The sequence below is a fragment of the Rattus rattus genome, chromosome 11 (genome assembly GCF_011064425.1).
Source record: "Rattus rattus isolate New Zealand chromosome 11, Rrattus_CSIRO_v1, whole genome shotgun sequence".
NCBI classification, from domain to species: domain Eukaryota; kingdom Metazoa; phylum Chordata; class Mammalia; order Rodentia; family Muridae; genus Rattus; species Rattus rattus.
Window position 1 is genome coordinate 85,402,899 of NC_046164.1, and position 23,239 is coordinate 85,426,137.

Consider the following 23,239-nt stretch of genomic DNA (forward strand, 5'->3'; position numbering starts at 1 on the left):
TGAAACACAAATATGTGGCACCTGGTTAGTCACACATGCAAGCAAACACCTCCTACTCCTAGGTTGGTTTGTTTGTTTTGCTTGTATTTTTTTGGTTGAATTACCATAGCCATGGACAAGTCACACACTGCACTTAGCCCACACATGGGTTTCCCTCAGGAGGGATGAGGACTTGAATCCCATTTCCCAGTCCGTGAGGGCCACCTGGATGGCTTTTTATCCACTAGTACGCCTCCTTGGCAGTGGCTGCCTGCATGTAATAGTGTGAACTTCATCTGCTGTGATGATCTCAAAGAGTTCTCTCATCACCTTCTCTTACCTAGGGAGAGAGAAAGTAAAATAACCCGAGTACCAGAAACTCCTGTCCCTTTTCCTTCCCCAAGCCTTGAAATGCCTGTTTGCAGTGTCCTAAAGTTCACATTCATTCCCCCAAGGATACATGCAGCATTTGTGAAGATAGCTATGTAGTATGATTATTGAGAAACATGTATACTCAAGGAGAAACACTTTTCATTGATCATTAGTAAGTAATGCTAAATTTCTGGTTGTCACACCTGGCCCTATAAGTAACTTCCGATGGTAAGCTTAAGTAGTTTCTTTGTTTTGCAAAAGGTATTATAGCCTGCGTTATATGTATATAATAAACCCAAAACAAGATCTAACATCAATCTTGTAAGTATAGTTCAAAACTAAGCTCAAGTCTTGAGCTCTTTAATAGTATTAAAAGTAAAATGAAGCCAAAATGTCAAAGCCAGAATGATTCGATGGTTTGCTCCTCTTTAATGGTCTGTCTTCATCTGATTCATAAGATAAATTATCAAAGAGATGAGGTCACAAGCATGCATTAAAACAAATTTGCGCTGTATGGGTACTCGCAGCTGAAATTTGTCATTGATATAGTTTCTAATGTTTTAGGCTCAAAAATATGATTTTTTAAATAAAACAACATGAGCAAAAAAAATCTGTGCGATAAAGGAAAAAAATGAAAAGAAGGCTGTGTGTGAAATTTCAACTTTGAATTGTTCCATGGGTCTCTGGAATAGACCAGCAGTTGACAGCTGCCACAGGTAAACTCCACGTGTCAACCAAAGGCATTCTGAAGTGCAGCCTTTACTTTCAGAGCAGGAACTGACATCCAACAGGGTGGCATGGATCATAGTAGGTTTTAGAGGATCAATCAGCATGACCTGTCGTGCTGCGCCTGGTATTCCCTCTGAGCATTCTGCATCAATGCATTGGTGTTCCATTTGTTGTAGAACATGTTCTTATATGGATCAGTACATCATCGTCTCTAAGGAAAGTCACAGCATCAAGAATTGTGGCCAAGCTCTCTATGGAAGCCAGCTTGGAGGTAGTGGATTTGTCTATCATTATTCAGTGACATTCTCGAGGCATGAATAAAGCAACTGCCTTTCCCAAGTTCTAAAAGGCAAGTCAGCTCTTGGGAAGGGATGACACTCAATTCCCTCCAAAGTTTTCAGACAATTTATGCATGTCATTAACATACGAGCTATAGCGAAGTTCATTCTTACCATCAGGGCTGCTCTCTACGGAAGTCACCACACAGCCTCTCAAATGGATTGCTCCCAGGGGATCTTCACCCTAGAGGACAGAGAGGTTGCTGTGTCTCCAAAGTACACAGTGTGGGCCTGCCTCATCCAACAGGAAACCTAGTACAGGGTCAGTCTGACTGGGAAGAGAAGAGAGATGGAGAATGTCTACTCTCCCTTTCAAGATGATGTTTGGAGTGGGCTTCCTGGAAAGGACTCCAGCAGCCCAGGAAATAACAAGAACTGAAAAGTGGGATGCAGGAAACTGAAACCCTTCTCCACATGGGCAGAGTTAAATCAGCAGAGTGAAGCGATGACTGCAGAACAGGAGAAAACCTTGGCCAGTTCTACACCAAACATGATAGTAGTTGGTATCTGGAATAGGTGAAGAACCCCTAAATAAAATACCAAGGAAAACAAATCATCGAATTAAACATTGGGCGAATGAAATGGATAGACAGTTCTCAAAAGAACCACAAGCAGTCAGTCCGTGTTTGAAGTACAAATCAAACTCACACTGAGGTTCTACTTCACCCCAGTCACAATGGCTCTCATAAAAATAAGACAATAAACATTGGCAAGGATATAGAGAAAAATGAACCCTTGCACACTGCTGGTGGGAATGTTGACTGAGACAGCCACTACATAAATCAAGTGCGGAGGCTTCTCTAACGACTAGAGAGAGGAAATATACTATAATTCAACCTAGCAGTTCGATTGGATGGATGGGTAATGAAAATGTGTAAAACATAGCAAACTATCGACACTTGTAGGAAAACGGATGGAACTATAGACCATTCTGGTAAAGCAAGATAAGCCAGACTCAGAAAGGTGACTGGCTCTCATGTTTTCTCCTGGGAAGACATTAGAAAGTAGAGTGGGGATTAAAAATGAGGAGGAAAGGTATAAAGGGAAGGGGGGTAAAGGTGTGAAGACTGTATGGGACCTGAGAGCAAAAGGTCTGTTCAGGGGAGGAGGAATCGAGTGGGAGTGAGAAGAGAAGACATGAGAGAGCATTGAGGCAGAGAAATGACAACAAAGGTGTGTGTGTGTGTGTGTGTGTGTGTGTGTGTGTGTGTTTAAATGTCACAATAAAACCACCCATTATTTGAATGCTAAGAGCAATTAGATAGATAGATAGATAGATAGATAGATAGATAGATAGATAGATAGATAGATAGATAGATAGATAGATAGATAGATAGATAGATAGATATGTAGATAGATAGATAAATAGATAGATAGATAGATAGATAGATAGATAGATAGATAGATAGATAGATAGATAGATAGATAGATAGATCGTATGGGACAAATTAAGTTATACTGAGTTAACCAAATACATATAATATGCTGATATTGTCTTCAAGTCCTAGAAGCACAAGAACTCAGATGTTGCCATGAGAAATAATAGAAAAGAGTAACAGACTAAGAAGAAACCTGAGAATGGAAAGAGAAGTGATCAAACAGCAGGGTGTGGCCCCAGCTCGCTCACACTGCAAAGCTTGTGTCTGAATCGACTTTATCTGCACAAAACCTCACCCCAGCAGGGTCATAGTAGTGCAAGTAGGCCGGGTCTTCTCTCAGAATGAACTTCCTCACTTTCCAGTTTTTCCTCCGGTGCCCCTGTACCAAGAAACAAGGCAGGGAAGGGAAGGGTGAGTCGGTAGCATCGCTCTATACACAGTGCGTAGGTAAGAAGTCTGCCGAGTTACAGGATAAAAGAAGGCCACAGTGAATTACTGGGCCCTGAACCATGTCTTTCCCAGGGAGCCAGCACCAAGACCAGATGTTATAAGGCAGATGTTATTGGACCACGTAGATAAGTGAAAATATTCCTCTGCTGTCTTCCGGCTGTAGAATTATGTGAAATGGCACACATGACATGGTACATGATATGTTGAGCAAGGCTGGGCATATAACTCAGTTCAAGACTTGGCTCTGTTCTTTGAGGAGTCAATGGTGCATAAGCAAAGAGGCTATGACAAGACGCAAATAAAATAGTACATTTAAATATGGAGTTCAAAAGAATTAAACGAGAGATATGTAATAATAGAAAAATTATTCAAAAAGGATTAGACTGAATATAAGCTGCAGCTGATCACTCATCCCTGTCCTGGTTCCATTTATCGAGTATGCTTATTTCTCTTGATATAAAAGTGAGAAGCAGGAAGGGGACACAGTTCTCCAGTTAGATGCAGCTTCTCCCATCCGCGGAGTACACCACACGGGTATCCTTTTTCATGAAAGTGTAAGCCTTCTCTATAAGGTCAACCCTGGTGAACTCCAAGCAGCAATGGGAAGAGAGTTGATCTTTTGAAGAACATAAAGAACATTTTTAAATTTTCTCCCAAGTGGTTCTGATATGGACCAGGGTTACTCATGAGGTAAAGGATTGAGATAGGCAAGTAGAAGGAATATTCTGTAACTCAGTTTGGCGTGGGCTACAAACACACCTCTTTCTTTATAACGAGTGCACTTGATAACTTGGATTCTCACCTCCCTGGAGCTGCACAAACATCCTCTTCCACAAAATAAAATGGAACTCTCCTTCCTCCCTTAGCAGCCCCTGGGTAATTCCCTTTCTGTGTGGGAACTAGAGACAGGACAAAGTCAACTTGAGCAGATTTGGGGTTCATATGCAATAAAGTGAACTGTTAGGAAAAATACCCTATAATCATACCCATAACTTTGAATTAATGTGATTAATTTCAAAGGTTATGGCAAAAATACATGCAACAAAGGAAAACTGATATAAGCCAAGACTCAAGCTTATCAGTCAAAACAGAACCACCCAAACTATGTCCCCTAGAAATCAATGCTTCCTCCTTCTGAACTCCTTGTAAAGAAGCTACGTTGTACCTGAAATTGCACATTTGTACTGTGCCTGTGCCCATGACCTCAAACAGAACTTGACCTTAGCCTACGGTTCCTATAAAGTTGGCCTCATGCCACAGCTTTAGGTCTGACTAGGCTTCTCCACAGTCTGCAATGGCATCTTTTTGCTCTGAAAGGTTACCAGAGAGTGTGGCCTGTTCCTATTTTCTGGTCATTTTGAAGGACTTTACTATGAAATATCTTTATCTTTTTAATGGCATCTCTTGGCCAACTTCTTCATCATGATATTGGCAAAAGAAGCACCTCACTATTTCTCAGGGCATTTTCTGCCCTGCCCGCCCAAGTCCTAACCCAACATCACTTTCATTAGTTACTTAACATTTTGTCTTTCACTTTTTGGTTTTCATTTTCAGTTTATTATTGGTCAAACAAACTAAATACTAAATACTATTTAATAACTTTGGGTTTTTTTTTTTCATTTGTTAGTTTTGTTTTGTCTTTTTGAGCTAAGGTCTCCCTCTTCAGTCTAGGCTGGCCTTGAGTTCACAGACATGGTTCAGTTCTATGAGTGCTGGGATTATACACATGCGTCGCCATCTCTGCTCACATTAATGATTTAGAAAAAAGTGTTAGGCTTGAAAGGGGAGGAAGGCCAGGGTGAGGTGGGAGGCAGTCACTCACCTGCTTCAGTAAACATCCCTGCTTAATGATGATGCCTCTGAATTCTTCTTTCAGAATGATGTCGTCGTCACTGGAGTTCTCCTCACAGAAGAATCCACTGTCTGGCTGTTGGGAAACCACACAGAAGGTTCTTAACTGGTCTCAGGCACATTGCTATACTGATGTCCGCGCCCCTCCTGCCAGCCACTGTGCCTCTCTGCTGTTGCATATACCCTGCTCTGAGGCTTCAGGGCTACTCTGGGTCTGCTGTCTAAGCCTCTGCCTTCCTCTCGCACCCGGTTGCTGCTCCTTCCGTGTCTCTAGTCAAGTGGGATCTGACCAGTAGCCTTTCGTTTTCTATGATTCTTCAGGTAAGATCCCGTCTGGCTCATCAAGGTCTTCTTTTTCACGGGACACCATGGCCACATCTTTGAAATCGGACAGCACTCTGACACAACACTTTCCACCATGATGTGTCACCGGGCTCCACCCATCCCTCACCTCGAGAGAACCAAGGGCCTGTATACCATCTCAGCCCGAGGTCAGGATAACAGGTGGATTTTCTGAGCTCTAAGAGAGTGACAAACCACACAGAGGAGTCGCTGCTGTGGGGAGTACATGTACCACCTTCATTTAAATGGCTATAAAAAGCTAGACCAAAGGTCTGAAGCGTGAAAAAGTCCTGGTAGAGGAACTTCCCCAAAAGTGAAATGAACAGCTGTCTGGGATGTTCGCTTCCTTTGTACAAGCTGGATGGTCCTCAACGGAGCTTTCCTAACTTCTGCATTCTGATCCGAAATAGAAACAAGACTGTCAAAAATCCCCCTAGAAGTCCACAGTTGCTGAAGTTGTCATGTGACCCCTACTTAGGCTCATGTTACATAACACGAGTTTATCAATCTCAGTAAATGTAGCATAAAGAACATACGAGGCGGTGGGTAAACGTGTATACAAAAGCACAGTGAATATTATATTACATGCTGGAACACAGACAGCTAGCTCATCACACTTGTGGTTTCACAGTTGGCCCTCTGAAAAGGGCATCGTAGTAGGACAGATGTTGTTGCCTTTCCACTGCTGTGTTCCCTTTGTCTAGGACAACATGTGTCAAGCAGTGGCACACAATTTAATTTTAATCAAAGTAGATTAAAAGTAAAAGTAATTAAACGATTGCTTACAACATTGGCTCTCAACCTGTAGGTCCTGACCCCTTTGGGGGGGGAGGGTCAAACAACCCTTTCACAGGGGTCACCTAAGACCATTGGAAAACACAGCTATTTGTGTTAGATTAGTAACAGTAGCAAGGTTAGAGTTATGGAGTAGCAATAAGAATAGTTTTGTGGTCAGGAATCAATCCACATATCAAGGGGAACTGTATTAAAGTGCCACAGCATTAGGAAGGTTGAGAACCACTGACTTAGACTAAAAATAGTAAGGTTTCAAAGGGGGCTGACCGGAAACTGTTCAAGTAAGCAAGCATTTTCTTTAAAGTGTTCATGTGGAAAGAGCAGCATTTGAGGGAGCAGCTAAAGTCTAGAAAGTAAGAGTTGCTTTATGGGCCTTGTGACTTCATAGCTTCTAGTAGATGTTTTTAAACTATTTGTTTATTTGTGCGTGGGGGGTGAATACATATGGGAACATGCATGCCACTGAGTGGGAACAGAGGTCAGTGAAGTACTGCGGCTCCTAAGGGAAAGGCTTCCCCTACAGATGCTCTCCTCCAGACAGGAGGAGTTCCCCAGTGCAAGTATAACAACAACTTCGCTCTGTGTGGGGATGATTTCCCCCGTGAAAAGTGTTACAGCTCCTCTGTGGAAACGAGAGGTTTCCCCAGTGAAAGCTCTGATCCAGCATAAGTGTTACAGCTCTGCTCCGAAAGGAAGCAGAAGTTGAGAGCCACGAAATGCCACAAACTCACAGATACAAAAAACTTCACACAAGAGATGTGTTGGGAGGGGAAAACCCAGGAACGTGAGAAGCAGCAGCAAACTGGGCAGGACAAAGGGTTTACATATGGTTCCTTGCCAGGGGAGGATGGCTTTCCAGAGTGGCCTACCTTGGAGGAATTATGTGGCCTGACCCTTGGGGTAAACTCAGGGATTGGTGGGATCTTTTTCTTCTTATTGGGCAGAATTTAGCCACTCTTCTGTCTCTGGGCTAGGAGGGCTATTACAGTTGTTAGAATAGACAGTATGACCAGCTTTGAGAGCCCCAAAGTCAAGGCCTGCCACTTTCTGCCTTAAGGTTTACAAACGTTTAGGAAGGAGTTCACAGCAGGAGAAAGCTTGAGTTAGTGCAGGTGCCAACGTCAAAGGACAACACACAGAAGTTGGCTCTCCTCGTGTCACACAAGTTCTGGGGACCGAACTCAGGTTATCAGGCTTAGCAAGAACTGCACTTCTGGAGCCTCACCAATCCCAGCTCTAACTTCTCTTCTCCATGCAGCCCTCCCACCACCAATTTTTAAGATTTGACATTCTGTTTGCATATGTGGTTTCAAACTGGTCATCCTTAGACAATCACTCCCTGACCACATCAGCCACAGGTGACAAGATAGCTTTTCACACTACAGCAGTAGAAGGCATCAGGGTTGTCCAGGAAAGGGTTTTCAGGCTATTCCATCTGCTGCATTCCTGGAGATTCTGATCAGCAGGCTGCAGGCAATTTCACTGAGCAGGGGAGGCGGAGATCATGAGGGTTTTCCCATGGTTCCTAACCAGCTTTAGTTAAAAAACCAGCCAGTCAATGACACCATTACCTGAAGACAACATCAGAGGGAAAGCTTAAGTTCTTTTTCCTAAGCCACAACACCAACGACCAACCCACTGGCTCCAATGCACACAAGTGTCCATCTGGTCTGCCTTCTGGGACTCCAAAAAAGGAAAAGAAAATGAGTGGAGATAATTATTTGAAACAAAAGAATCTCATGCAAAAGTTAAAAAGCATGTAAAATACATACCTTGACACATGTGCACACACGAAAGACACAAATATTTATAAATATATATATAAACAAAAATTTCAACAGAAATATATAAATTTTTTTATTACCTCACACATTTACTGAGCTTGTCCAAGATACTAGATTGCCAGGTACTTAGATAGTAGGAGGTAGATTGACTCGGAAAACGGGCATTAAAGTTAAAGAATTTTATAAGTCAACATTGTGGTACGGCAAATGATTGGGCCGAAACCGGAAACTGATTTAGAGAAAGAACTGGGCTGAGACCTAAAGTAGGAGAAGGTGTTTGCAAAGTATTTGAGGCAGGAGCTGAGGGTCCAGTATAGGCAAGGAACAGCCTTGTGATGCCTAGAAGCTACAAGTGGCGTGCCCACTTAGACCAGAGATTGAGCTGGTGAGAAGAAGGCCAAGTGTGTCACGAGGAGGAGATGGGTCAGTTGAGGAGAGTCTGGTGCTGCAATACAGAAACTTGTCAACAAAGAGATGATTTGAAGTTGTCAAATTATCAAATAGCATGCCAATGGGAGGTGTCCCAAAATTAAAATCGAGTTACATTATTGGCGTTTACATTCATGCAACTTTTTAAGGGTAGGTAGGGACACTTGAGTCATGTTCTTAGCTTTTTTCTCAAGAGAAAACTGCACAGGAATGAAACGAAGATAATGTCTCAGTGGGATTACCCAAGTAGTTAAAATGAAGCTTTAGTATTCACAAAGGTTCCTTAAAACCCTCACGCAGTGATGCTTCAAATACAGCAGCCTCCTGTCTTGGGTCACTGGGGTTGCACCATTTGGTGTGGGACACTGAAAGAGCCATGACCCTTTTCAGAGAGTGAGCCCTCTGTGATGTTTCACACCTGGAAATCTTTACCCCCATTTCTTTCTCTGTGAAGACAAGCGCTTCTCCCTTCAATCCTCACAACCTCCAGAAAAAGGTGGCAATTACTGGCTCCATTTGAAAAGTGAAAAGCTTAAGACTCAGGGAGTTGGAATAACCTGGGGACTCAGTGGAGTCTGTCCTCAGCCTTCATTTTGTATAGCTCACACTTGAGTGGTGCTTGTTTGACTAAGTGTGCTGGAGTCTGACAGACAACCTCAGCCCGGGTTCTCTGTCATGAGAGAGATGTCAGGGAAGCCATTGCATGTGAGCGCTGAGTGCTTCCCCATCTCTGCCTCTCAGCTGAGACCACCTGACTCACATGAAGACTCCTCAGGGAGAGTTCTAGAACCTATGACGACCATCCACAGGAAGGACTTGAGTCTTAGTGAATACCTCTACTCAGGGATATATTCAACAGAAAAACAAGCTCAGGCCAGATCCCAGCCAAGTCTCACACAAGGACCCCCACCTTTGGCCTGGGGTTCTATATAGTGACCTTTTTAGGGCCCTGGGTCTGCTTTTGTTGCTGTGTAGCTCGATGCCATAGCTTTCCTGACTGAAGCTCACTCCATTGAGATACTGCGCCATGGTACAAATACATCCTTCCTCTTCACCTTCCTGGACTCTGACCCAAGCCATTTTTTTGTGGATTTTCTATGGACCAAACATCTTCTAGATATTTAAACTGTTAAAATTCCTCCACGCCGTGATCCCTTGTGGCATCTCTTGCAAGAATGCTTACTTATGTGGAGGTCTATATACCCCAAACCGTACATCCCATTTGGTCATAATGAGCCATCAGATTTTCCAGATTATGTTCCGCAATATTTCCACCATAACTGACTTCAGAAGTCTTCCCCACAAACTCTCTCTACTGTGAGGTCAAATTGAGGCACTGCCTCCTGTTCACCCTCAGCAGTTCTCTAGTTCTTCGCCTTTTCCAAAATTATGGTGCCCTGACCCAGACATAGAACCTCTAATCATAGTAACTATTTGAAAGCTTAGCACTAAATGCTTTGAATGGGTCAGGTACTGTTCCACTGCGAAACAGCAAGCCTGGGAGGTAGGTGCTCTCTATTTTTCCCCTCACTGTACTGATGGAAATCACAGAATGACTGACTATTGGCCAGAGGTTTTGTAAGCTGAAGCTGCAGATCCAGGGTTTGAAACAGGGCAGTGTGTTTTCAGTGAACGTGTTTTCACAGCTACTTACAATTTGCATAAACACCTAATACCCTATCGGTACAGCGTCGGATACCTCGATTACATATATAGAACTTATACCACATATTTGAATTCTTGTTTATCACAACGTGGGTTCCACATTGAACTGTGCCCTTTTCTCGCATTTCTTTCAACATATTGAGAAAATAGATGCTTTGGTCAAATAGCTGTGGTTGTCTTATCTTGAACAAAAAATAAAGACCTTTTTTCTCCCATTATTACTTCTTTTCTACACAGGTAGAATCTTTTTCTTTGTTCACAGATCTGCATTCCTCGATCCTGTCCACCCCACCCATTTGGCCATGGAGAAACGCCATTTTCCTCCCTGCCTCCCCGGCTTGGGAGTGTCTACATTTTACCTGTGAAGCAGTGATTAAAACCTTCTGTCCTTCCAGATTCAGTTCCTTTGATCTTCTCGGGGTCTTTCATAGACAGATACAAAGCCCTGCACAGAGATAAAACGGAGGTGAAGGAGAAGCATTTCAGAACAGAGAACCACCAGGTCAGGCTAAGTTTCTCACTCCAGGGCATAGCCTGAGCCTACCCTGTCTGTCAGACCAGCAGTGGTTAAAGGGCAGTGTCTCACCCATTAATCATGTGACATGCAAAGTATCTAGCAGATGTGCTTTATTAACCCTAAATTTTAATCTCCTGTTGATTTCATCCTGGTGCCTGAGATGAAGTATTGCCCTATTATTTGCTAAAGAGTGGGGGGTTCCTAGGGCCATGTATGCAGGAACAAAGACCTTTTAAAGTCCCCTGAGTTTGGACTCTGGCATGTCCTACACACCCATGCCTGAAAGGCTTCTGCCCCAAGCTTGGGGCTGTTTGGAATTGGGTCAAGCTTCAAGAAATGTGGCTAGGGGGGGGATGGTGCCTTTTAGCAAAGTGCTTTGCATGGGAGCATAAAGACTGGAGTTTGATCCACAGCAGACACAGAGGAAGTGGGACATGGTGTATTTTATAAATGTCAGCACTGCGGGGCAGACAGAAGGAGCACTGTGTCAGGCTGGCCAGCTAACCAACTGAGAGAGTCCTCTCCAGAGAGACCTTGACTCAACAGCCAGGAGGAGGGCACTTGAGAAAGGTGTCTGAAATTAGCCTCATATGCACCTGTACACATATGCACATGGGACCCACATGCAGGTGCACACCTTGTGTACACACACACACACACACACACACACACACACACACACACACACAGTGAGAGCTTTTCAGTTATGCTCCTGGAAGGAGAGGGGAATCCAAACTCTTTCTTTCATACCTCAAACCACAAAGTGGACAGATACACTCTATTAAATATTTGCCATGATGTGCTGGCATCAACCACCACTGTAACTCCAGCAACAGGTCAAAGGTCACACTTTGACCCACCATAAACCCTTTGTTTCCTATGCTGATTCTTCTAGATATTTGTTAAAGCAATGGAAAGATAAATCTCCCAATTCCTCACAAGGTTTTCAGCAGGCTATTGTTACCCTTTAAGGTAAGCCTTTTAAAAGTGGGTTTTTTTTTTTGCTTATCTTTTTTTTCCCATGAAAGTTGTAAGGTAAAAATAATGGTCTTTACTTTTTGTCCTGAATAATAAACTAAAAGTAGCCTCACAGAATCAACAACCCTTAAGTCTCTGTGTTCCTTGTCGCTTGAGCATCTTTCCCCCACTTAATGCTGACACTGCCACACAATCAATCATGATGTCTGAAAACCATCGGCTATACCCAAACCAGATTTCTGCTCCTGGGACCTGATCCAAGTGAGAGAAGTGCTAAGTCTCATTAAGTTTAACGTGATTCTATTCCTGTGGCATGCCAACTCTTACATTAGTTGTACAGAAAATATCTCTCTTGTCCCCTCTCAGAGACTGCTTTTAAATCCAGCCTGTGAACTGAACGCTTATCAGATGTATTAAACAGCCAACATGAGGTTCTTTCTAATGAGTCTCTAGTTTCAGGCCAGGCTTAATACAAAAGGCAAATATACCAAGAGGAATGGCCATCCCTGAGAGAAAGAAGCACCAGATTAGAGTGATGTAAAGAGCAAAGAACCCATTTCCCAGTCTCTGTTGGTTTCAGATTACCTATTGTTCCCTGCCACCTTTCTTTTCACTAATGTCAAAGGGTGAAGAGAGCAAACTCAGAAAATTACCCCAAGTCAATTGTCTCTGGCAGACTTAATGGACCTCCTTGTGGATTTTCTTGCAAACTTCTGGCCTCTCCCTTCAATGCATTTAATGGCTTTCTTGATGTCCCCGAACCTAAAGCATCTCTCTCCTCCAGGTAGGCTGCTCTGGAAGAAGGGTCGGTTTTGGTTTGTAGTGATTTTTAACACGTAACTGAAAATCGGAAGATATTCCATTTAGAAATGACCCCCTTCAAGGTCTAAGGCCCTTCATGAAACAATTGCTAAAAGCCTGTTCTGGCAAAGAGAGAGCCCAATGTCAGGGTAACAAAAGGATGTTGACAAGAGAGGATGCTTATTCAGATAGCACTGCTAACATCAATCAAACTCCAAGGTCAGCAGGTAACAGAGCTCAGCCCATAAACTGAGCCTTTAGAAACGAGAGGGGTGGAGGGAGCTAGGAGAGGCAGAATTTGAAAAGAGCATAGAGGTCAACAGGGTGACCCAAGGGTCTTGGTGGTTTTTGCATCAACTCACCATCCGCTTGCCAAAGTCTTGACAGGGGCTGGTTAGAGTACTTCCTTTCAGCGGGATCATCCCCTTGGGGTTGTTGTTACTTTTCTTTTTATAAAACTCAATTCCATCTTCTTGCAATACAACCCACAAGTGTTTCCAGGTGTTAAACACACTTCCCTGTAAGAAGGAAGAGATGAGATGAGGATGTGGACAGGACAATTTGTGACTTATACTTTCTACTTAACAGATCATAGTCACACCTTCCTAGAGTTGACTGTAAAAGTGTTTTGTGACAATCTCTGCGGACACAGCACGAATCCTCTCAAAGTGATGACTTCTAGGGACATCAGTATATTCCTGCCTGCCTCTTTTCTAGCTGCTTACTCCTGACCTTGCCAAACTCTGCCTCCCTAGCCCACTCCTCCCTCTCCCATCTTTAAGGTCAACTTTAGTAGTCAACTGCTGAAGGTTTTCCAAACTGCCCCTTCATGGCCTTGATCTGAAGGTCACCTCCTTTCCCCACTGACTGATCTTTTGTATCCTAAAACTTGGCTGTGTGCTTCCTTAAACACTAGTCTCGCCTAGCTTTCAGCTTACCAAGTGGTAACAGCACTGGACCCAAAGCAACCTGGTGGTTAAAGGGTTTGTCTCTGCATACAGTTTACAATCTATCATGGAGAAAAGTCGGGGCATGGTCTCCAGGTGGGATCCTGGAGACCATGAAGGGATGCTGGTTACTGGCTTGCTCTCCCTGTCATGTCCTGCTACTTTTCTTACATCCTTCTACCTTTCCTGGCTGAGCCCTTCTTTGCCAGTTACCCCCAGACCAATCTGATGGAGGCTGTTCCTCAGCTGAGACTCCTCTCCCTCAGATAGGTCTAGATTTCAGTCAGGGATGCAAAAGACTGCAGCACCTACAATTGAGTTGTCACCATGGGGTTGTCTTTCCTTGCCAGAGATGTCCCTAGTAGGTCCTTTTACTCCATGTTATTGAGCACGTAGCTCATGTTCATTAAAATGGTGATAGAGAAGACTATTTCAAAATCAAGGTTACTGAGAAGTATGATCATCCTTTCTCACTGCCTCACTCATTACCCAGAGAGTCTTTACCACCACCACCCTTGACTAAAAACCAAACCACATTCCTCTTACCCAACTGCTATGAGAAAGAACTATCAGCAAGCTTCTCTCTCTCTCTTTCTCTCTCTCTCCCTCTCTCTCTCTCTCTCTCTCTCTCTGTGTGTGTGTGTGTGTGTGTGTGTGTGTGTGTGTGTGTTTGTTTGTACATGTGTGTGCATGTACTGTCACAATATTTGCATTGTGGGGATTAGTTCTCTCAAAAAGAAAAACCTCTTCAATAAAATACTTATGGTTGCCTTTTTTCTTTTCTTTTTCTTTTTTTCTTTCCACCACATAGGCAGAAAGTGGAGTTTGTATATCCTATAAAGTAGAGTTTGTGAAATTGCTCAGGTGAAAGGGCTCATGCTTCCAAGGCTAATGGACCAGAATTCAAACACAAGATAGAGAGACATATAACTACTGCCTGGTTGGGTGGGCTTTCAAGTCCACTCTCAGGAGCAAAGGCATGTCTGGTACTGTAAATTGGACTAAAACCTATGGGGGGGGAGCCCACTGGCTCCAGGGGTTGAACCTACTACTGTTTTCACTATGAACCAAGTATCAAACTGCCTCTTAATTTGTGTTTATCTTCCTGTAGACAGTGAACATTTTGTAGTGGACAGTGGTCAACAAGAAACACACAGTTGGTTAAAGTACAGAGAATAAGTGTCAGTGGGTGTCCAGCCACAAACGGAACACACGGATGTCACACACCCTCTACCCACGCCAAGCACCCCCGGAGAAATGAGAATGGAAAGATAATAGCCTGGGCCAGGAGGACTAGAGGAAAACAGTGCCTCTGACATTCCTGGACACAGAACTCATGAATTCACAGCAGCTATGGTTGCCTGCAGAGGACCCATGGATCAAGTCAGTCAGCATTCTAGAATAGAGTGAAGAGTTGGCAAGCCTCCATTTATCAGTGGGGAGCCATAGACATCCATGAGTCTTCAGAGGAAACAGCCAGTGTTCCCAAAAAATGGGCCCTGGTGTGGGAAGAGTAGAACAAATTAGAGTTAATGAAAAAAGACAAGACAAGGATGTGAGACAGTTGCTGGAGGAGCTGAGGGAGGAGTAGGAGTAGATATAATGAAAATATATGAAATTGTCGAAAATTTAATAAAACTATGTTTTTAAATTAACTACTGTAGCTCTCCCTCCAGCCAAGCAAGATACCCAAAGGAAAGGCCAAGGGGAAGAAGCAGGCCCAGGCCCCAGGCCTGTTGTCAAGAAACAGGAGGCCAAAAGGTGGTCAATCCGCTTGAGAAAAGGCCCAGGAATCTTCGGCATTGGGTGACATCCAGCCCAAAAAGAGATCTCTACACGCCTGGTCAATGGCCCCACTACATCAGGCAGCAGCAAAGAGCCATCCTATAAGCGGTTCACAGTGCCTCCCTGCCATTAACCAGTTCACCAGGCCCTGACAGGCAAAAGCCCAGCTGCTTAAGCTTGCCCAAGGCACAGGCCAGAGACAAAGCAGAAGAAGCAAAGGCTGCTGGCCCGGCTGAGAAGAAAGCTGCTGGTAAAGGACGTCTCAACTAGAGACCACTGTCCTCCAGCAGGGGTCAATACAGTCACCACCTTGGTGGAGAACAAGAAGGCTGGGCTGATGGTGATTGCCCATGATGTAGACCCCATTGAGCTGGTGGTTTCCTGCCTGCCCTGTGTCAAAAGACAAGGGTGCCCTACTGCATCATCAAGGGAAAGGCCAGGCTGGGGCGCCTAACCACAGGAAGACGGCACCACTGTTGCCTTCACACAGGTTAGCTCAGAAGACACGGTGCTCTGGCTAAGCTGGTGGAAGCTATTAGACCAATCATAATGACAGATATGAGGAGATCCACGCCACTGGGGAGGGCACGTCCTGGGTCCTAAGTCTGTGGCTCGACATTTCAAGCTGGAAAAGGCAAAGGCTAAACGAACTCGCCTCTAAACTAGGTTAAATGTACACTAAGTTTTCTGTACATAAATATAATTACAAATTAAAAAATTAACCAATGTGTTAGATCCAGGAAGTCCTTTCTGGTCTCATGCCAAGAGGGTTTAGAGGAGGAAAGTTCTTGGCCCCCCCATTTAATTCAACAGTGACACCCTTTGTGACAACTAAAATAGAATTATCAACCATTTCCCAGGATATCCTGAGAAATGCACATCAGGAAACAAAGGCTCCCTTTATAAGGGCCCATTTGTCAAAAAACAAAAAACTATGTATAGAGAGGATAAAATAATTGACGGGATGGCTTTTGCCTGTTCAAACGCCCTTTATTCCAGGCCAAAATAATGTTTCCTGTGAAAATGTGCTATCTTTTTTCCACCCTGGAAAAAACTGGACTAGACTAGCAATGATTAGCCTTTTCCAAAAAATGAACACTATGACAATACATGAAATAATTTCGCCATTTTCCTGGTTTACAACTTCTATCATTTAATTTCATAAAGCATATAATTCTGCAAACAACAGGTAAAACTATTACTAATAGGTCCTTTTTTTTTAATGGACCACAGCATTTAATGGGCATGCCATTCAAGAAGACATCCAAACACTCCTACCAAGAAAAATGTTCAACATAGTTATTTATCATGGAAAGAGAGTTCCAGAGCACAGTGAGATGCTGCTGTGCATTCAGTAGCATACCCAATGCTTATAAAGGTTGAGCACAGCCTCACTGATGGATGAGGTAAAATAGTTGAACACATGCCTGGGCCCATAGACGAATGTCTGGCAGTTCATGTGAAAGCTAATATGAGGTCATTATGACAGAGGAGGCAGGCGCTTGGCACAAGAAGAATTATACTGCCACTTATAAAAATTTACCTTTTCTCCCAAGTGGTGTGGGAGCCATATGAAGGGATTTTGGAGAAGCTTTCTGTTGACTTGCAATTGCTACAAACCACCAGTTTGTCAGTCAGACAGCTTCACGCTGTTAATGCCCTATATCTTTCCCTTTTCTGTCCCTCGAATAAGAGAAAATTTTATGCAAAAGTAGCTGTCCTAGCACCCTGTCTGCCAATGTGAAAATGGAATAGAATCCTGCTTTCTTAACTCCCTATTAACGCTCTTTCCCTTCCCCCTCAGGCAGCATCTTCAAGCGGTTCATGAGTAGCTGCTTAATTCTGGAATCTGGGTCAATTCCTTAATACAATTTAACAAGAGCTTGCAGTTTAATATAGATGAAAGATGAATAGATAGGTAAATAGTAGGTAAAGAGGAGAGAGAAAGAGGGAGAGGGAGAGGAGAAAGAGAGAGAGAGAGAGCTTTTAAAAATAATGTCAGAACCAACTATTGCTCCAGATTTTCTAAATTTTTCAAACTTTGAAATATGATACATTTTGAGAATAGAAACTATGTCCAAGCATGAAATTCAGTTGTGAAATAAAACACCTTTACACCACCCAGCTAAAAAGAAATCTCATATAATATTTTAATCATTTTAGGAAGTTTAGGCTACTGAGCCGTATTTAGAGTTCTCCCTACTGTTTAACTGGTCATCCCTCATAGGACCTGGTATGATGTATCTCATGCATTAGTGACACAAGAAAGAAATTATAAAATGAAAACCTTTTGATCATATTGAAGATGGATTTGTGAAATACTTATAAAAACCGGAAAAAACAAATTGAAAGTTCACAATAGTCATAATATAGCATCATTGAGTTAAAGGTTAATGTCATTAATGGGTACTTCTAAAATTAATTAGAATGCAAAAGCCAAGCCAAAGAACCAAGAATAGATGTCCATCACTCAGCTGAGTCAATAAAGACCCACACAATTATATGAAGCTACGAAGAAAAAATGAAATTGTGGCATCTGCAAGATTGGATACAACTCCTAACTGTTATGTTAAGAAACATACTAGACCCAAAAAGTATCACATGTACTAGATTTAAAGTTGTGTGTGTGTGTGTGTGTGTGTTGTGTGTGTGTGTGTGTGTGTGTGGTCTTGTTGGTGCTCCCTATCCTATCTATTCTATGTGTCTATCTATCTATCTATCATCTCTATCTCTATCTATCTCTTGCGTATACATGATCACATGTCATTAAAACTAGAAAAGACAGTGTAAGAAGGAGGAAGCGGGTGCAAAATTGAAATAAAGAAGGCAAGGTAAGTAGAAGGGAGCTGGCTAAGGAAGGGAGTCAGCTGGAGCGTTGTGAGAGAGGCATGGGGAGGAGAGGAGGTGGGAGAGAAATGAGTAACAGTAAAGTGTAATGATGTAATAACAAACGTATTGAAGATGCCAGTGCTCCGTTGCTGGACTAAACAGGAACCATTTGAAAGTAGCTGTGCATGGAGTGTTCACTGGTGTTGGGCTATGGAACTAGGGAATGAGCTGTAAGTCCCTGAAATAATGAAAATAGAATGTCAAAGCGTCTAGGGGCTGGAGAGGTGCATCAGAGGTTAAGAGCCTAACTGCTCTCTCACAGATTTCTGAACACTACAAAAGTGAATGATCAGCCATAGCTTTGAAAAAAACGCTAGAATCTAGACATAAAATGGTGGGCCATTGCAAAATTTATCCAATACCAAGCAAAGAACTTTAAAGTATATACTATTTACAGGGGATTGGACCAAAGAAAGGACTATCGGATTTTGAAAAATTACATTACAATGGATTACATTTTAAGTATTTTAGGAGATATACTTGAGTAGAAAAAAAATTAATGCAACAAAATATCAAAATAACTTAAAAAAAAACAAGTCAGTTAAATCCTACCAAAGAGTAAGTACTATACGTACATTTTAAAAAGATGATTAAGCTGATAATATATCCTCTTTTAAATGTACAGAGTATTTCTAACCATTTTGCTAGGCAAACTTAAGATGTAAATGTAAAAGGCAATTTTAGGATTGATCGGCAGCAATTTTTTTCCCCCATGGCTACATTTATCTGCCACTCTGTAAATGTGTTCTCAGGAGGAAGGAAGTTCTCGAATTGAAATTGAAGTCATGTTGGACGGTAGAATTTGCTCTTTAATCCCCAGCTGAAGCAGGTGAGAATTCTGAAGGCAGATTGAACTTCACAGAAGTACTATCTCAAAAGCCAGCAACAAATCTGTTAAAGAAAACAGTCTAGAACATTGGAAAGCAAAGCCCCACAGGTTACAAGGTGGTTATTACGTTATTACACGTGGTCCCCTAACATGATTGTCTTCCTGGTCTTAGCCCTACTTAAGTTCTATTTATCATATTTATTTGGATATATTTCAGGAAATTTCACCCAACTCCTCAAGTGAAATTTGTGGTTTCTTTGAAACTTCGGTTGTGCCATGTGGCGTTTTCTGGAAGCTGCCTTAACTGAGAGCATGCTTTGCTGAAGAACAGTAAAGGGGCATCACGATATTCGCTGAGTAGAGTGCTTGAAGAGGCTGCATGATGTTTGGAAAGAATATATAAATGGAAACTCATAAACAGTGAAAAAAGCTTTCTGGAATTCCCTAGGCTTCACTGGCTTTACAACCCTTAGCGGGTCTTTGTGGGTCTTGGCAGATGTGGCAGATACCTTCTCGGGCCTTGGCAGGTCTTTGCAGAAAAATGTGCCTAGAACTCCTTTGGCATTCCGGCTGATTATTGCCACTTCTGTTGACTCATGCTAATTTGTCAGAGCCTTGCGGTTTCTGCTGGATAGGCTACTACTATTATGTTTGGCGATTGCTGTTATGGACTGGATCACAACGAAAAGAAATTGGAATCACCCCCCAATGAACGTACTTCTAAACAGGTCCATAAACCCCTTTTCCTGTAAGCCTTCTTTCTCCCTACCTCAGGTCCAGTGGGCTGGAAGGGAATTAAAGTGTTCGAGAACCCCTAATAAAAAATAGGTTTAGAGAAAATCTAAGGAGCCACAAACTCCAACATGTCATTCGGACTAAATCACTGGAAACTGAAGTCTAAAAACAGAGAGGAATCGTAACTAATAGGGCAGGAAAGAATAGTTTCTTCACATTTTTTCCCTTCCTTTGCTGTGAGACAGTGGACTTCCAGCAAATAGGATGTCCATGGGCATCGCATGCTGGGGAGGAAGGGAATGCTGAGCTCCTGGGCCAGCTTAAGGAGAAACCTGCCAGCCTGGAAGAGATTTCACACAGTTCTAACAACAACCAGCCATCTTCCAGAACATCCCAGATCCCAGACAACGATGCTCAGGGGTGGGCGGGGTCAGTGACGCTTCTCAGCTGTGCATAGTGTCCTATTTACACAGAGCCTCACGTCATGACCTGACGACAGACTTGGGCCTGCGTTGCCCTGAACGCAGTCTGTGCTCTGCTTTTCACAAGAATAGACTACTAACTCTGCAAATTCCATGCTTCTCGGGTATGTTGGGAACCCTTCCTGCAGGGACCCCGATTGCAGCAAATTAACTGGGGCCTGTTTAGAAGAGAATGCCACAGTGGTACTATCTCTCTAGGAGAGGTCCTGAAGAAACTGAATAGTTTTAGCCCAACAAGAGACAGGCAAACAGATAAGTGTTTTCTCCAAAGGTATTTAATTTGTGTATTTTCTTGTTGTTGGTAGCAGTTAGTTTGGGTTTTGTTCCACTAGTTAGAAGTCTTAGTAAACAAATTTTGCATCAATCAAAGGAAAAAAGTCAACGTGTGAGCTCTCTGACAATAGATGTATTAAATGTTAATTGTATATTAAGCAAAATATACAAGGCACAAATGAAAAACTCAATTACATACTTCACATGCCTAGATTTCCACCTAGTTTCTACACACTTGTCCTGTGGCACACTCATCCCTCTAGTCCTATGGCCAGGTCACCCTGGCAACCTCTGTGACTCTCCGGCAATGCTAAAGTAATCGTAACTGCTAGGAGAATGCTTAATGTGGTCATGTAATGACCAGCTTAGCTGAGCTCTCTTCCCCTTTTTTGAATACCTTAAGTGTTACTACAATATGGAACCTTGATTCTCTGGTCTCTGCAAAAAGTTCAGGCCAGAAATGAGAGAGTATTTCTTAAGTTTTAGACCTGACCTGTGTGTTAAGAGTATAAAAATGAAAATGGTGCACTCTCCATCCTCAGACAGTTCAGGTCTAACAGAAGGGACGATCAGCTCTTGCTCAGCACGTCCAGCTCCACTGACAGAAGCTACCACTGGAGGCTCAGTGCTGAGGTAAGCAGACTGTGTGCACAGGGCCCTCCCAGATACTTCCTGGAATGGAGATCTCTTCTAACTTCTCCTTCCCTTCAAACTCTCATTTCACATGCCTATACAGAGCTCAAATGTATAGAATCCTTTTATAATCATAACTATGTAAAAATGGTGCATCATTATACTCCTCCTCCACATCTATAGGCACTCTGTTTTAAGTGAGAGTCTATTAAATCAGTCTTTTACTTCCGTTGCGTTATAAACCATGTCATCTAGTTCCCTACTTGCACAACTTCTCAGACACTTGTATTACATGTACATAAGTCCTTCGGAAGCAAGAGAATGAGCCTAATTGGTAGTGTATTTTTATATGAATAAATTCTACCAAATTGGACTTCCCCTAACAAAAACATATTAAATAAGCTGTACAGAAGCTCAGTGTGCTTTTCCAACTTGGTTTCCTGAATTTTCCATTTGTGGGTACATTTTACCTTTGTCTTTGCGCTCTGTGACCTTAAACAAACTGTTCATTTTTTCTAAACATCAGTACCTGCTTCTCCTTATAAACATTAAAGGATATTTATGAAACATTTTGAAGAACATGCTGTTAGCTTGTGGTGGGGCCTCAGAAATGGCCATAATACAGATAGATCAGAGTCCAATTTTGTGAACATTACAGTTGGAATGATTCTCGCCTGAGAGTCTCTCCCTGGTCCCATCTATCAGAGAAAAGAATTATTTGGAAAAGGAACCACGGCAGATTAAGCCCATAAGGACCCCATGAAACATGGTTACAGCCACTCCACACAGCTCTGGGTTAGGCTGGTGCACTGCCACACCAACTCCTCGATCCGCACCACCATGCCATGCTTTATCTTGGGGACTTTAAGCAAGACCTTCTGCCACTGTGTACTTCAGTTTCCTCATCTGCAAAGTAATGGATATGTGTATCCATTTCCTAGGATTAGCTGGCCTAGGAATGTTCTATAAATGCATTAACGCACAAAGTGCTTAGGACTGTCCCTAACAGGGTGAGCTCATGTGTTAACTGCCACACGAGGGGGACACAAACTCCTGGAGATTGTTTGATCCTGTTCAGAAGACAACATGGCTCTAGAAAAGAATTCTTGTATAAAATTCCCAATCTGACCTGAGTGCTTCTGGTTCCTTTACTTACTTACCTCACTTTACCTTTCCTCACCTCATCTCACCTCACCTCACCTCACCTCACCTCACCTCACCTCACCTCACCTCACCGTACCTCACATTACCTCACTTACTTTAACAATATCGTCATATAAAGTACTTTGATCAACACCCTCTATCCTATCAGCCTCTCTCATGTCTTTCCCACTTCCACCAAACCCTTTCTTCACAACATCAGTCAATACTGTGCTCAACAATATAGCAACCTGCTATAACTTTGTGGAACATCCCCCCACCCGGTCCCCCTGTCTTTGTATTTCTCACGACCCTGGTTTCTGGGCTATCAACCTCACAGGACATTCAAGTCTTAAGTTGCTGTTTGAGTTTGTCCTTCAGTACCAAGTAACTGCTGGGTTGTTGTCATGGAAACTAGTTTTTGGCAACGAGAGACATAACATGAAGGAATATTCTCTTGTTTCAAAGTCACGGTTATAAGAACATCCGATCATATGTATTCCATAACAACCAAGATATTTATTTCTCAAAAACTAATCCCCCAACCAGAAAAAAAAAAAGTTCCTACACCCAGTGTTATTTGCTATACACCTATGCCTTTCAGAGCACCATGGCATCATGGGATGGGGATTTTGCTATTACAGCTGCTTGATAATGAGCAAGTCACCTGCTCTCTGTGCGGTGATAGGACTGGAGAGAGATCACATTGGGATAGCAGCCGGATGTCCCTACAGGGTCGCAAATTCTTCTTAAAATAAGCACAAGTGATAAGACTCAGGGCAAGGAGTGCTGTTTAGAAGGAAAGGGTAGACAATGACAGTCACTTTTCTTCTCCCATTCTTAATCATAATCTCTATTTAAAGATCTTAGCCAGGGGGCAAAAGAGGAAACATAAGTTGTGAAATGTGGACGGTTATCTCTAACAGAACCAAGGGCTCAGGCGATGGCTCTGTAGGAAATGCACTTGCTGCCAAGCCTGGTGACTTGAGTCTAATCTCCAGGAACCATATGGTGGAAGGACAAAACCAAGCCCACAAGTTGTCCACTGATCTCAGCATATGCGCTATGGTGCATGCTTACACAGAGAGACAGAGTCTCAGAGAGAGAGAGAGAGAGA

The 23,239-nt window shown here is 42.8% G+C and overlaps 1 pseudogene; it reads right to left on the reverse strand.

The window, feature by feature from the left end:
- Window positions 1–216: 216 nt before the first annotated feature.
- LOC116912047 overlaps window positions 217–23,239 on the reverse strand; it is a 24,527-nt pseudogene continuing 1,504 nt past the window's right edge.